Genomic DNA, 14,638 nt, shown 5'->3' on the forward strand with positions numbered 1-14,638 from the left:
TAAAGGCAGATTTTCCCTGTCTTCCTATTAAATTATTGTTAGATTTGTGGAATGCAACCTTAATAAGGTTAATCAATAAGATTTTAATTTTTATATGTGTCCTCAGCACCATAATGAAAATGGGCTAGTTATTTCAAACTTTTAGATATAGAGCACTGGAGACTTGTGTTTTGAGGTATTAAAACCCTTTCCACGCAAAATGTTTTTCAGTTTTTCTGTTATGCAATTATAACAAATTGATTCTCAATTCTGACATGCCTGTGAAGAATCAGACAGTTTTGTTTGGGGTATGGATATGACAATCCGAATACTTACACTTTCATTTCAGTCTTGTTTGACCATATCTGTAGTTTCTTTGTAGTGTACCAGATGTAACGGGTCACATAGCCTGCACAAACAAAGCTTTCTGCCCTGAGTTCTGCAATGCAGGCAAAATATGGTCTCTCACTAACAAAACCATGCTCTCTCTTTCATGATACCAATCTGTAAGTTGGCATTTTGCATTATGTGCTTATTTGTCAAGCAGTAAATTGATTTGTTCGAGTGAGAAAGAGAATAAAGTGCAACCTAATAATCTTGAACTACTGTAGTGTATGACAGAAAGGTTTAGGTGCTTATTTTCCAAAGGCCATGCTCTCATTTCAAATCTATGCTCTTTGACCTGAAATCAAAAAGAAGGGGAAAGAAAAGTAATTTCTACCTGATCACTGTTTCCCTATCTGGGGCCCTCTAATCCGGTGTTCATCAGGCAATCGGCACGGTAGACTGTCTTCTTCCAAACTACTCCCATTTTCTCTTTCTTGCTTGTGGCTTTCTGCAGAGGTAGCTTGAGAAGACCAGAGAAAGTTAGGTGAAGTATCGGTGAATATCTTGGGAAGGATCTCTGGATGGAGTTTTTTACAAGGCAGGAAATAAAACTGTCTTGATTGAAGATACTAGGGGAAAAATTAACTGAATGATAGGAATGTTTAATTGATTTTAACCATTAGTTAGAGATGCAATCTTTATACAATGAGCCAGAATATTTCATCTTAAACATTTGTGCAGAATACTGGACCAGCAGCTATTCATAACTATATCTGACTATACATTTTTGTGATAACCACTGATGCTGTGATAACAGTTCTCCTTTTCACAGAAATAAAAAGCTTCTGTCTTGAACAATTTTTCATTTTGAAGCCTATGTTACCTTAAATCAAGTACTAAATGACTAGTGTCTGATTTTCACATAGTAATAATAAAGCAGCCTTCCCCAGTGGTTTCCTCCTCCTCAAATCTCACTGATTTATGGTCAATTCTGGTTTTCTGTCATGTCTATTACTTATTTTATTTATTTTATATTATTGGTACTGTTGTGATAGAGCACAGAGTATCTTGTTGTGAACCCTATGGGCACTGGTTAAAAAAAGAAAAGACTGTCCTTTCCTTGGCAACTTTAAAATTCTTCCATCCAAAGATAGAAACTGTGTGAGGAAAACCAAAACCATTGCAAGAAATAACAACGTAACAGTGAAATTATTATGCTTCCCACTACAGAGGTAGCCCAAAATGTGAAAATGTCATCAAGTATCTTGCGAAAGACATTTTTTGAAATTAGAGCCAGATCTATGCTTCAGCCAACAGAACTGGCAAAATAAGGCGTACTCTGACTCTTTGTACAGAGAAAAATAGAGGTGTCTTAAATATCCTCTAGTCTGGGGGGGAAACTATGGCATTGCAATTTTGTGATTGAATTAAACTGTTCCATTTCCTAATTTTATTACAGCCTTTGTCAGAGGAATGGCTAAAAGTCTGCTTATTAGTCCTGATCTCAATCTTTATCTCAGGAGACTTTTATCTTAATGAATGTTAATTCTATGAAATTAATTGAGAGGTTGTTATTTTCATCTCTAAATGGTGTGTATTTTTGATTGACTGGTCAATGACAAGTCTCTTCTCATTTTCCACTGTAATAAGGCTATGAAAAGGAAAAGAAGTGGAATAGTTGGCCAATTAAGTTATACTATAATGACAAGGTCAGGCCAAAGAGAGTACATTGTGGTAGTTTACAAATTACTGAGACATTTGGGTTTTTCATGTTCCTGACAGAAATTGTAATGAAAATAGAAAGTGACACATGAATCCATTAACATGACAGCACAATAAAAGGGAGGAGAAATAATTTTAAGCATACAAGTATACATCAAAATAATTTGAAGAGATCAGAGACAAACCCACAAGAGAATTCTAACTCTTTCCAAAATAAGACAATGCACCACAGAAAATGTACATTTCCCATTTCCTCCTAAATCCCTGTCTTTCGCAGTTAGTTTCCTGTATTTCAGGAAAGTTTTTCCTTGCTCTGTCTCTTTGATCTGCCCTATCTCTGAGTAAGAGCTCCGAGTCATGCAAAACTGGTTCTATTCATTGAAATCTTGTGATGTTAGTTCCTCCTGCTGTAATGAATTTGTGTTGCTTTGCCAAAGAAAGAGCAGCTCTCATCATCAAAAATGTGTGAAACTGTGCCAGTAAAAAGTGACATGTTTATAAATAAGGAATAGTGTAGTCATATTGAAACTATGCCTGCAAACATCCTGTGTATTACATCATTCTAGTTGAACTGCTTTACCCAATAGTCTTATGGGACTCATTTGTTGAAAAAGAAAGAGTAGGGCTCCTGTCTTAAAGTTTAGAAAAAATAAGAAAGCTTGGAGGAGCAGATTTTTACCACTAGCTGTTTCCAGCGTTTCCTGTGGCTAAGGTACAATCATACATTGTGTTAACAACCGTGAAAGATTTGTTCTGGTTTACCATTATAAAATATGAAAAAAACATTGCTTAATCTGAACATGTTATCAAATGATGTATACAAATTCTTCAAACATCTGAGGTACTCTAGGTTTTCTAACAATAGAATTAGTATTCATAGAATCATAGAATGGTTAGGGTTGGAAGGGACCTCAAAGATCATCTAGTTCCAACCCCCCGCCATGGGCAGGGAAACCCTCCACTGCACCAGGTTGCCCAAAGCCTCGTCCAACCTGGCCTTGAACACTTCCAGGGATGGGGCATCCACAACTTCTCTGGGCAATCTATTCCAGTGCCTCACCACCCTCAGAGTGAAAAATTTCTTCCTTATATCCAATCTAAATCTACCCTCTTTCAATTTAAATCCATTACCCCTTGTCCTATCACTACATGCCCTTGTAAAAAGTCCCTCTCCAGCTTTCCTGTAGTCCCCCTTTATGTACTGGAAGGCTGCAATAAGATCACCCCAGAGCCTTCTCTTCTCCAGGCTGAACAGCCCCAACTCTCTCAACCTGTCTTCATAGCAGAGGTGCTCCAGCCCTCAGACCATGTTTGTGGCCCTCCTCTGGACTTGCTCCAGCAGGTCCATGCCTCCGGGACTCCAGAGCTGAATGCAGTATTCCAGGTGGGGTCTCACAAGAGCAGAGTAAAGGGGCAGAATCACCTCCCTCAACCTGTTGGCCACACTTCTTTTGATGCAGCCCAGGATACGGTTGGCTTTCTGGGCTGCTAGTGCACATTGCTGGCTCATGTTGAGCTTCTCACCAACCAGCACTCCCAAGTCCTTTTCCTCAGGGCTGCTCTCATTTTGTCCATTAATTATCTTGTACAGTATCTGCATAGAAAGCTCATGTGAATGGATGACAATGATGTAGCCAAAATGTGTTAAGTGCATGGTCAAAGAAGGAAAAAGATGGCTTCATGCTGACTTTCCCTGAAATCCATGCTTCAAATGAAGATGATCCCTAGAACATATAGGGAAGTTAAGGGATCTTTTAAAGTACACTGCATGGGAGAGATCCTTCCAAGCCTGCTGTGCTGTACCAGCGCAGTTCACTCTGCACCTACCCAAAGCCTTTCTTTTGGGCCCACCCTGCAACGTTCCCAATGACTGTGGGCGGCATCGTGCTACCTACATCAAAGAAATCTCCAGCTGTCCTCTTAAAATAGCTCTTCATTCTCTTGACACTGATGGTACAGCACAAAGGAGACAGCCAGGGTCAAACTTCAATACCGTGTTGAAGAATATTCTCACACTAATGCACAGCTTATGCAAGTAACAGCAGCCTTATCCGAGGACCTTGGATTATTTTCTAAAATAGAGCAAACTAAACTGTTTTATTTGCAGATCTTGACTCCATCTGATGCAACTAGGTGCTGCTCAAGGTCAAGTTCCCAAAGAAGGGATCTCTTATGTCTGTTCCTGCCAGGGAATCTGTATGGTCTTGAACAGAGCATGGCCACTGCATCAACAACCATTTGTTTTCCCAATACTCTGGATTAATATAATCACTTTCCCAGCAATGTTGCTCTCATTAGATGCCTTATGTAAATGTGATGAATTAGCCCTGCTGCCACTGTCGCAGTGTTTTAAAATAATAGGATACACATCTTTCTGCAAGCTGAGTCTGTAACACACCCCATAGAAGATGACACATTAGGGTGTCGAGTTTCAGACTGTTCAGTTATGTCCTGTTCTTGTGAGAGCAATTTTTCCGGGATTTTGACACCTTGTCTTTCATCCTCTCTCTCACTGTCATCCTTTCTTGCCTTGCGGGAATGAAGAAGAAATTTTCCATCCTATGTCTCTGAGCAGATCACAGCAGATCTCTGAGTGGTTCTCTCAAGACAATTCATGAGATCTCTGGCAAAGGGAGATGAATTAATGTGGATTTTTCCCTGGCTTTAATATTGAAAAGGCAGTTCATCTAATTATGTATCATCAGCAAAATTCATTGTCTTTGTCCGGATTTTGTCTATCTTTTCACTGAACACAGCTGATAACCCCAAATAGTATTTGATCAATCTGTTCTTTTAGGAGTGCTATTGTCTCTAAGAAAAGAATATTAATGTGCTGTCTGTGTCTCTCATTATGAATTTGAGGACCTGATCCAGGGTAAAGATAATCAAGCATCAGGAAAGTTTACAGCTGCAACAAATCTAATTCTTTTTTACCTAGAATATTTCTGGGAGGTTTTAAAAAATGTGTGTTAAGCTCTGACCTCTGGATCATAGAACAGTTGAGGTGGGCAGGGATCTCTGGAGATCATCTAATGCAAATAGCTGCCCAAAGTAGGGTCAGTCAGAGCAGGTTGCTCAGGATATGATAAGTTGAATTTTGAATATCTGCAAGGTTGAAGACACCCAACCCTCTCTGGGCAACCTGTTCCTATATTTCATCACTTGCACAGGATAAAAAAGAGCTTTTCTTATGTTCGAATGGAATCTCCAGTATTTCAGTTCATGCCCATTGCCTCTTTTCCTGTCATTGGGAACGACTGCAAAGAGTCTGATTATATCTTCTTTACTTCCTGCTGTCAGATATTTATACACATTAGTTGGATCCCCCTGAGCCATCTCTTCTCCACGCTGAACAGTCCCAGCTCTCAGTGTCTCTTCATATAGCAGATCCCCTAGTCCATCAATCATCTCCATGGCTCTTCGCTGGTATTTATTGATGTTAGGGATCTATGTGTTAATAAATTAGAGCCTAGTTAAGATCACATCCCAGGCAAGTTTACGTCTTTCTGTAGAGAGAAAGGGACATCCTTGGAGCTTTTTAGATAGCAGAAGATGGTATTTCTACATTGAAGTGAGGAAGCTTTTTCTGCTAACGGTTTCCATGTAAATACTGTTCTCAGAAAACCATGATCTATACTCTGATAAATGAATTTGCCCTTGCTTCCCTCAGAGGAAAGAGGCACAGATTAGGTAATATTTTCACCAATACCTTATTTGATAGTGGTTTAGAAGTAAGAAAGTACTTTTCCCTCCAAACAGTAGAGGAATAGATGGATCACAAAGTCAGCTTGAAGGAGTAAAACATGCTTTGTCTGGCAAAAGAGTTTGTTTGCAGTGTTCCTATCTAAGTCATATCCTGATGGCAATAACAGTCTGTCACAATATATATCTTCAGAGTAATTTCCCCCATACTCATCCAGAGTTCCGTTCTGTGGAACCTAGCTATGGAACCTAAGTCTGTGATTCCAGTCAGGAACCTAAGACAGAAAGAGAAGGTATGAGTGGAATACTAGATGGGAGAATCACTTACACAACCCAAGCTTTCTGACCCTTAGCCTTCCCGCTGAACATTGTCGTCTTGTAGGCATTCTTTGAATTATTTTTTCATAAATAATATTAGCTAGATGCTTACTGAATACTCAATTGTGTTTTCACAGCTATTGGACTGCAGTAAAGAATATTCTTTCTCCCAGGCAAGGCTGATAAAGAATGCAAAAAGGCAGCGCATCTCAATTCTCTGTCATTGCTGGCTTCTTGACTGTGAGCTGACACATACTACGGGCTTTGAAGATACAATGATTGAATCCGTGCAGAGTGCAGGGAAAAAAATATTGGAATCTTATAAACTAACATTGTCCTTAGCAGTGACTAATATATGACATTAAAATTCACAATGAGTGAGAATTTACGGTTAAATATGTTAAAGTTTTTTTTCCCTAAAATGTGTTTTATAGGATTTTGTTTATAAATAGTAACAGAATGGGGCATAAAACAATGTTGCAAGCCAGCGTCACCGTACAGTGTGAAGTATAATTGATGCACTGTGACAGAGAAGGCAAAAAGTATGCCCAAGGATAAATTTCTCACTAAATTGACTAACAGGACAGCAAAAGCCATGGAAAAAAATGAAAACACTGCTTACGATACATATTTTATTTATATTCAAATATGCTGCCTGTTCTGTACTCTCACTAAGCCTAACACACCCAATATTTTCAAACATCTGTTTCTCCTATCCTTCAGCTCAGTATTCTTTATTGCTATTTTCTTGTCCCCCATACAATCAGTAATTTTAATTATTTCCATTATCATGTACTCAACTAAGAGTTTAGTTTCAGTAGATTAAACTGAATCCAGTTTGCTTTCATTATTTTCTATTTGTTCCACTTATTGCAAATTGGTTTTTTTTGTTGTTATTATTTTCCATTAAGCTCTTCGAATTCCATGAATCCTTTCTCAGAAGATCCATCAATGCACATATTTAAACTAAGTCTGTTTTCACTAGTTATTCTATGCCTTTAGTTTTCACTGTGAGAAAAACACAGCCCAAATGACAACTCAGTTTAATTCTTCTATTCTAAAAACAAATATCCAGTAGCTCTTTTCCTTAAACATCACTGGCGGGGTGGGAGTTGCCTACCTTCCTCATGCAACTGTTCCTCCTCTGCTATAATATGACTTCTTAATGCTGGAGGTGATGTCTCCTTTTTTAACCTAGTCTTGCAATGTTTACGTATGCCTTACCTACCTCTCACTTACAATGTGGTGTGAGCCTAAAGAAATTCATCTGGTTCCCTTAAGAGGGAACTGCAGATGTGGGGCTCAGCCATAAACCCTGCTCTAAAAGGCGACAAAAGACCCTCAAGCAAAGCAATATCTTCTGAGCACACCACATGGCGTGCCCAACAAACAATGTAGGAACAGCCATGGATCTTCTATTTTTCCCCAGGTGTATGAGATACATAAACTTTTGTGGCTGGCTGTGGCTGTCCTCTTCCCTTAGGTGACTGTTTGCAGAGTGCTGGTAGGAAAATGGCTGTGTCTATACAGCCTGTTCCGTCTGCTTTTGAATTACAGTGGGCTGTCAGGCACCTGCTGCCTACCTGCAAAAGTCTCTGTCTCAGCAAACTTTGATTTCCAGAGCCTGATGTCTCACTTCTTGAACTAGCCCAAGACAAGGGTCCTGGCAGTCCTCCTGCATAGTAAAATACAGCCGTAACTCACAGCCTAAGCAGGAGTCTCTCCAGACCAGGCTGCGTTCACATGAGAGTTGATTCCTCAAATCAGACATCTATAAACAAATTACTCCACTAACTATTGCAACTCCCTTGCCAATCTTACAAAAATATCAAAATTCCCAGCTTAGCTGCCAGGGTTTTTGCTTAGCATAACCGATTTGTTTCAGTCTGTTTATGAAAAGCTTTACATCTACTATTTAAAACAGAATTTAAACTACAGAGTTTATTTGCTTATAAAACACATTTTGCAAAGATGGATCCAGGAAGACTTGGGTGAGAAATACTGTCTTATTGCTTATTCTTGTTCTCTAAGCACTTTCTGTGGGGTACAGTGCCCACTGCCTTAGCTGTCATGATTTTCTGGCATCCTGTATAATACTAATTTAATATCTTAAGAGGAAAAGATACACTATATGTATATGTAGTCAAAAACGCCTCAGAAATAATTGGTTTAAGTGATTAAAGATGTTGAAAGAGTGCAATAGCAATGCATAGCTTTATCTTACTTCAGAGCAGGGACAGAATTGACTGGCTGGGGTTAGCACAGCACAAGTCATCTCAGGTAGAGAAGTAATGAATGCCACCATTAAAAAATTATCTTCTGTGTGACAGTCAACAAAGTACGAAGGGAAATTCAGTGTAATAAAAATGGAAGGGAACAGATTTAAGAGCAGAGAGGCATTTCCATGCAGATATTGCTAATGTTTTGATGTGAGGTAGTTTCGAGTAACAAGTATTGGGTGTGCCAGTAATGATTCAACTGGGTCTTTTTCCTATCACACTGCAAAATGAGGTCATTGAAAGCAAGGAACAGACAAGTGACAAAACTTCCCTGCAAGTATCTGTGAATCTTGATCATACTTTCAGCTCAAGGCACACTCAAACTAGTGAGTGAATGTGCTGACTCCTTGATGACAGCTTGGCTGCCACAGAGATGCACAGAACTGCCCAGTAGTTGCTGAGAGTTGTATGGGTGAAAGCACCAAATTCCACCCATCAATGTTTTGTTAATGCATATGTAGAGTAAATATACACGTTTTTACATCTCTTTGAGATATCTTATTGCTACATTGATATTCGGTAATGTTAAGAAGAATCTCTTAAATTTGGAAATGGTTCTTTTTCCATTATAATGCTGTGCTTGCTCAAAAGAACAGGACTGTCCTTTTTTTCTGAACCTGTTCTTCCTCCTTGAAGGCCTGTTGTTACTGTTTCATTATCTTTTTAATCGTCACGTGTTTGTTTTAGCAAGGCATGCCATTGTGCTGCAATAAATCGTGCTGCTAAAGAGAAGTAGATGGGTCAGTGTTGTCTGAAGGATCAGGCATAAACATTAACCTGCAAATTTCCTAAGTGAGTCAAAACAGCTTGTGATGGGCTAATTTACAAATGTGAGCTTCTGACAAGACATTCAATTTACGTCCCGTAAACTGCACCACTTGGCGAGAAGGGGAATAGATGAGAAAGGACAGGAGGGAGTGTTTAAGTTTCCATGTCTCTTTAAAGGGGAGGAAAGGGCAATTTAACTTTGAGAGTGTGCTAAGAGGGTTAATTCAGGAGAAGTTCTGCAATTTATTCTTGTTCTCCATAATGTTGGACCTTAGGGCTTAATGTAATGGAATGTGATTTAGAGTTCTGAATGTGCTAATTTTGTAATTCAGGTGTCCTGTGGAGAGGCTGTGTTCGTGCCAGCTGTCTGGGGAATTAAATGCAGCTGATTTGTGTTGGGGAAAATGTGTGGTTTGCTTCAGGCCAAAATTGTTGTAAAATTTAAACCAATGTAGCTTTCTCTCTCCTTAATTTAATGTATGGGATACAGGTGGGCCTGAGGGGAATTACCAAGGGCTCCCACATACTTCCTCATGTATAGTATAGAAAATTCTCATATTGTTAAATTATAGCATTTGATAATCAGTGTAAACCAGTTTTATTTATAACACTGCTCTTCTATTTTCCTTTGCTTTTGCCCTGCTTTGGGTGTTCTGTCTTTATCAAACAATAATTACTGTAGGAATTTGAGTCTCATGCTCTCTGCAAGCATGAGATTTCAATCCAATGGCCAATTGCTTAGGAAGAACCCCCCGTGCTGAGCATTCATTTGATTTTCTTCCATGAGAGAGATGTGAGTTGAGGAAACGGTTTCCATAACATTCTTGAGTCAAACTGAAGATTTGTCGATACTGCTGTGAAATTGTGAGCTAAGAGCGCCTGCCTACCGCAAGGGGTGTGCTCGAGTGGTAGCTCAACAAAGCAAGCAGAGTTTGCTAGGTGAATAACACAGCACTGAATTATTTATTTATTTCAAAACATATCCTCGGGATATTACGAAATGTGGTTCTGAGAAATAAAGGACCGTGTCTTCGGCTTATGTAAATCAAGGAGTTGCTCCATTTGCTTCAGTGAAACTGTGCTGATTTATGCCGGCTAAAGAGCTGGACCACTGTTCCTTAGGCTATAAAATTGCTTGTTGCTTTACAAATGACTCTGCATCTAAATGGTATTATCACACCATAACACCTGACCTGAGAGGTGAAACTGGTTACTTTTATTGAAATCAAAACAATTATATTTCTATCTTTACTGGTTTCCTTCAGCTGCCTTGGGAAAACATTTTAAGAAAGCAGAAAAGTGAAGTTGTCTTTTTATACATTCTTTCAAGAGTACTGCCTTTTTGAAATACAGCAAAGTCTTCTTAAATAGAAATGCTGGTGAATAGCAAATGAAAGGTGCCTAGTTTGTTTATTCTTCCACCTCCATCTTAGTCCCTTCATGTCTTTTTGGAGATAAGTGTAGGTAAATTAATTCAGGTCTCTTAATATTAAAAACAAAATGCTGGGAGGATAGAAAACTCAAAAATGCTAATAGCAAAGCCAAGTGAATAAAAGGGTTTACACAAACCATCTTAAGGAAGTATGCCAGTTCAGCCGTTCAACATGATACCTACGTCTATCAGACACATTTTATGATCCAGGTGCTTTTGGGTAGTGATAGTCTGGATTTGTTGGTTTTGCTAGAGGGGAGAAGGTTTTTGCAGAAAGTCCAAAGGAACCACTGTGTGGAAGTGATGTATGTGCTTCAAAGCAACATTAGAATCAATTTATGTTATGCACAGAATAGATATAGGCTTATTTTATTTTGCTCTGTTTAAGTATAGCTTAAAATATTTTCTTCACAAAGTCATTTGAGAATTCCAGTATGTATCTGGTGTGAGAATGTGGGTAGATACTAATATTCCACTAATATCTGACAGATAAAATTTCATTTCTAAAAGGGCAATGCCTGACATTGTGATATAAACAGCTTGTTTCAGAATGGATAAAACAGAAGTCGCTCTTAATGGAAATTAAAATTGTTTGAAACTGCAAAATGATTGCTCTCTGACTTGACCATACTTCTAAGCTTTAGATGTTGATACATTTAGTTCCTGCTATTATTTTTATTCGAAGTTCAAGAAGCTCATGATAATTCACCCACTTCCTTCTGTATTGCCCATGACTGTTGAAGTTAGTATTGGTTTAAAGTAATTCGGATATAACCTTCTTGTTGCCACTTCCTAGTTAAATTATCCAGCTGACAGATAAAGCAGGTAGCTGGTGCAAGCCTTGCTCATTCTTACAGGCTCTTCTTTTACAACCTGGAACTTTTTTTTTTTGGTTGAAAATTTTTTCTTCCAAAGTTGCAGATTCAACCCAAATATTTGGCAAACTCATTTTCTATGTTCAGAGAAGAGGAGAATTCTAAGCAAGCTGTATAATTTTGCTTTGACTTTTAAAGTAAAATATGTCAGTGCTCTGTAGGGGAAAAAAAAGATTTTAAAAAAAAAAAAGTCAGAATAAGAAATTCTATTTCAATAGAAAAAAATGTTTTGTTCACTCTCTAGTAATTTATTTGACTTTTTTGCTCATAAATATATGGATTTGGCCAATAAAATAAAAATTTCAGATTTTTTTTTATTATCAGTAACAAAAAGCAGTTCTTTCCAAAGCTTTACCACAAACATAACCAAACTTTCTTCATCACATTTGTAATGTACACCTTTGCTTGTTCCTGAATTGTCACTGAAACCCTTTCCCAGAAGTGAGAAGACTATCAATCACTGCTATTGGACAATAGGTTATCTACATGATTGCCACAAAATTAATCTGAATTAACCAATAAAATAGTGGAGCTAAATCACTTAAAGAACTTGTTGTGGACCCTTATATTCAAATTTAAATTGATGTTAATTTGATTTGATTTCATTCACTTCACAATATGATAACACTTTGCTATGCCACTTTGTACTGTAATCCTATCAGACCTTCTAAATGGGCAAGGAAATATGCTGTAGAAAGTGGTATTGGTTATTCAATGAACATCATTTCAGTATTTAGTTATCATTAAATTAAAGATACAAGAAAGTATTCGAGGTAATAAGCTATTGAATGTGAATCTTAATGCAAAATGTGAAATTGAGGTCTTGAACACTTTGCATCAAAGTAGGTATGTCCAGACTATATCTCCTAACTGTTATTGTTTCCACTGGAGAATAATCTTCCCGGCCGATTACATTTTAGTGGTTTTTTTCGAGGTTTCACACCAGGGACAATTTTATTTCAGCTTGTGATTATCCATTCTTCGTTTTGGATAAGTGAAGTAATATTTGTAAGTCATTCTGGTGTATTCAGAAGAAAGTAGCTACAGATGTGCAAACTCTTATTAATCTTCTTCTAAGATGGACACTGGGTGTCATGACAAAATAATCTGGTAAAAGATGGCCTATTTCTGATATGTGAGTTCTTCAGAATATAATTGTGTTAGATGCTTCATCTGCAAATCAGATCATAAACTTAATCCAAGCCTTTTTATAAGAGCTAACACATTTTGCCGTGAGACAGAATTTTTCTGTTGCTACCATTGGTTTTGCCCAAGGATTATTAATACTTGGCATCAAGTTCAATTTTATTCAGTGACTGTAACAGAGATCAACCTTGTTTGATCCTTTGCTTTTTCTTCGGGGAAATTAATTCTAAATGATGCAGCTGGATTGAAGAACTGAGAATTTAAAATTATCTTCTCTGCCGGGTGAAGGAGGATGCATATTTATAACATGAATAGCAAACTCGCCACATCCTGGCTTCCTATATTTTAATACTTGCTACCAGTAGCAAAACTTCATGCTCTCAGCAACAGCATTTTAGAGGGTATTTGATTTTTTTTAAAACTCTTATATCCAAGAGTTAATAGTCCAGTCACAGAATTTGATGAAGGAATATTCTCCTACTTTTATAAATTGATTTAATCGTTATCTTGAATTGTGTCATAAATGGGCAAAAAGAAATGCGTCTTCTGTTCCCCATTATTTTTATCTGTTCTTCCTGGCTTGTTCAAAGAGTGTCTAGACTTTTCAAGTGTAGTTCACGTACTGTTTCTTTGCTTTGTCTGTATGTCAGATATTGATACAGACCTCCTTTGTAAATCTCTTTGAAAGCTACTAAGGAAAAAAGACAAAATGAAAATTAGTTGGCAATATTAATAATGCCTCATTTGGCCTGAAACATAAAGTCTAATTTGTTCAAGGCTTTGTACAACCTCCCTCACAAAAGAACTTTTTCTTCTTGTGAGCTGCTTCAATTTCCTTTGGGTTAGCCTGATAGACTCTTCCACTCGTTGCTGCCTTCAGCCCCAGAAAGCCATGACCTTTGCCCGTTAGATATAGAGCAGAGTGTATATTCTCACCCTCCCATGTCAAGCTAAGTAGTTACTTTACTTGCTTTTTTGCTTCTCTTTCATAAACGTTTTTTCATTCATCCCCTAGTCCCTGGTTAGGCATACAGAAAGCATCACTCTCTTACCTTTATGTCACCTCTCCTACAAACACAGCTTCTAGAAATGTGCCTAGTGAGGGGAAATCAGGACACAACTGTCCTGTGACTCAGGTGGGAACACAGAAAGAACTCAAGAAATCCCTTCCTTCTGGTCCATCTAGACTTGTATTTTCTTTCCCACAATGACTTCCATATGCAAAGTAGGATTAGCCATAAAGTTGTACAGCAGAAAGCAAAGTTCACCAGCACAACAGGACAGGGGTACCTTGAGCAACTCTTGGGCATGACGGTTCTGCACAGATCCCCTGCCCATGAGTGATGATAAGTTTAGCTGGCAGATAGAGGGCATAACTCCTACAAGAAAGTTTATCCACTTGGAAGCAGAAGCAAGTCATTGCCCTGGTGAATGCTAGAAGTTGATGAAGGGATTGTGTTTACCACCAGCTCCCTTAGCATGCTCCCTTTGCTTTCATCCTAAATTCAGAAAATGCAACATTGTGTCCTGTCCTGCCTCACCATAATTAGCTGGGCCAGCAATCAATACCAGTAATGAATTTAGGGACAAAGTTGTTACTATTGATGAAAATACTTTCTGCCACCTTCCCTCTCTTGACAACATCATTGGGAGGAAATGTGTGGTTATTTTGAGGCCTTTTGACACTGGGGTTCTACAAAATGTTCAGGCACTCTAAGCAACTGACCCCAATCGTCCTTTTTTTCTGCTTACAGAGCCTGTTTTGGTCAGAACTACAAAATATTTTAAAAGTCTATAAAATTGATAGGACATTAAAATGACATGTTTCCAGGGTGTCTTTTTATTACTGCGATGTGTCAGCCGTGGCCATGCCCACAGTGTTACAGAACTGTTCAACAGATCTACTCAGATGATGATGATGCTTTTTCAAAAAGCACTTTGGATTTGGAATAATAACCACAATCTGCTACAAGACAAATGTTAATGAAAGTAACAGAAAATGTGACAGAGCTGGAATATCTAGCAGCAAAGCTATGTGCAGCAGTGTTATTCACACCTTGAAATGCAATCTCTCTCGGATAACACTGCCT

The sequence above is a fragment of the Tauraco erythrolophus genome, chromosome 10, assembly GCF_009769465.1.
Source record: "Tauraco erythrolophus isolate bTauEry1 chromosome 10, bTauEry1.pri, whole genome shotgun sequence".
NCBI classification, from domain to species: domain Eukaryota; kingdom Metazoa; phylum Chordata; class Aves; order Musophagiformes; family Musophagidae; genus Tauraco; species Tauraco erythrolophus.